General features: G+C 52.9%; 1 protein-coding gene across 1 annotated transcript in view; it reads right to left on the bottom strand.

Annotated features, from left to right (window-relative positions):
• CREB3L4 (cAMP responsive element binding protein 3-like 4) overlaps positions 1-345 on the bottom strand; it is a 4,757-nt gene extending 4,412 nt beyond the window's left edge. Inside the window, exon 1 of the mRNA XM_015571777.1 lies at positions 87-345. The gene's annotated coding sequence lies outside the window, so the exon portion shown is untranslated. The remainder of the gene's footprint in view (positions 1-86) is intronic.
• Positions 346-716: the final 371 nt, after the last annotated feature.

Below are 716 nucleotides of genomic sequence, written 5' to 3'. Positions count from 1 at the left end.
CACACACACACACACACACACACACAGCTTCTGGTTCCTCTTGCTCTTCCATTTATTCCCTTTCCTCTCCTATGCAGCCCCCTCACCTGTTACCCGGAGATCTCGCCTTGTCCTTCTATCTATGGTTCGGACGAACAGGCCTCCGGGTTATTACCTGTTCTGGAGATCCCAGCCTTGCCAAGCCAGCCCAGCCCGCTGAGCACCCCAAACAGTACACCTTTTCTTCCCTCCAGGATCTCGCATCCTGGACCGGCCCAGCCAAACCCCGCCCCCAGCCTTACACTAGGAAAGTGGGTTGCACCTAGTTGGGAGCCACGGTAGAGGCGCTGAATCTGGGAGCAGAGAGTTCAGGCAGGGGTCCTCAAACTTTTTAAACAGGGGGCCAGTTCACTGTCCCTCAGACTGTTGGAGGGCCGGACTATAGTTTAAAAAAACAACAACTATGAACAAATTCCTATGCACACTGCACATATCTTATTTTGAAGTAAAAAAAAAACAAATAAAACGGGAACAAATACAGTATTTGTATTTGCACGTGGCCCGCGGGACGTAGTTTGAGGACCCCTGGTTCGGAGGCTGAGCGTCCACAAACGTGACCTGAGACAGAGTCAGCCTCCCCCTTTCGGCCTCAGTGTCGCCTAGCAAGAGCAAATCTTCCTGAGGAGGCTCCGCTGGGCAGGACAGAGATGGCTGTGACTGCAGCACAGGATGTGCAC

Source organism: Myotis davidii, unplaced genomic scaffold (genome assembly GCF_000327345.1).
Source record: "Myotis davidii unplaced genomic scaffold, ASM32734v1 scaffold208, whole genome shotgun sequence".
NCBI lineage: Eukaryota > Metazoa > Chordata > Mammalia > Chiroptera > Vespertilionidae > Myotis > Myotis davidii.
The sequence above is the reverse complement of the archived record's forward strand: the minus strand, read 5'-3'. Positions and strand labels throughout refer to the sequence as shown.